Genomic DNA, 1,019 nt, shown 5'->3' with positions numbered 1-1,019 from the left:
TGGGAATAGAGGCCCCTTGGTCTTGCAAACTTTGTATGGCCCAGCACAGGGGAATGCCAGGGCCAAGAAGTGGGAGTGGGTGGGTAGGGGAGCAGGGGTGGGGGCTCAAGGGTATAGGAAACGTTCGGGATAGCATTTGAAATGTAAATAAAGAAAATATCTAATAAAAGAAAAAAATTATTTGGAGTATATTTTCAAGAGTGGTATAGCTAGATCATATGGCAGGTTTCTTTCAAGCAAGTACAGTAATAGCTCTTGGTTTCAGAAAAATTTTCTCTGTAAAATGAAATGGTGCAACAGAAAATTCCATTTGTTTCTATTCGTACTTTAACCATGTCTTATAACTTTAACATAGCCTAATGGTTAGGCAAAGCAGGTAGGCATTATTTTTCTCATTTACAATTTCGGTCTAGGTTGTTATGCTGGCTAGTTTTATGTCAGTGTGACACAAGGTAGAGTCATTTTGGAAGAGGGAACTTCAACTGACAAAATCTCCCCCCATACCGGTCTCTGGGCAAGCCTGTGGTACATTTTCTTGCTTGATGATTGATGTGTGAGGGCCTAGCTCACTATGGGTTCTTTCACCCCTGCACTAGTGGTCCTAAATGCCATAACATAATAAAGAAGGCTGAGCCTGCCATGAACAGCAAGCCAGTAAATAGCACTCCTCAATGGCTTCTGCTCTAGTTTCTACCTCCAGCTTTCTTCCTCAAGTTTCTGCTGTGACTTCCCTAGATGGTGGTTGCTAAGTTGTAAGATGAAATAAACCCTTCCCTACCCAGTTTACTTTTTTTTGGCTATGCTATTTTATCACAGAAATAGAAACCCTAAGACGGAAACTAGTATGAGGTCTTGGGGTATTGCTGTGACAGGTTTGACTATGTTTTAGAAGGACTTTAAAACTTTGGGCTATAAAAGCTATTGCCACCAGAGGTTCTTTTATTGTTGAGGATGGTTTTTGCTATCCTAGGTTTTTTATTATTCCAGATGAATTTGCCAATCGCCCTTTCTAACTCTGT

This window comes from Mus pahari, assembly GCF_900095145.1.
Source record: "Mus pahari chromosome X unlocalized genomic scaffold, PAHARI_EIJ_v1.1 GL456233.1, whole genome shotgun sequence".
NCBI classification, from domain to species: Eukaryota; Metazoa; Chordata; class Mammalia; order Rodentia; family Muridae; genus Mus; species Mus pahari.
This window is presented reverse-complemented; position numbering follows the sequence as displayed.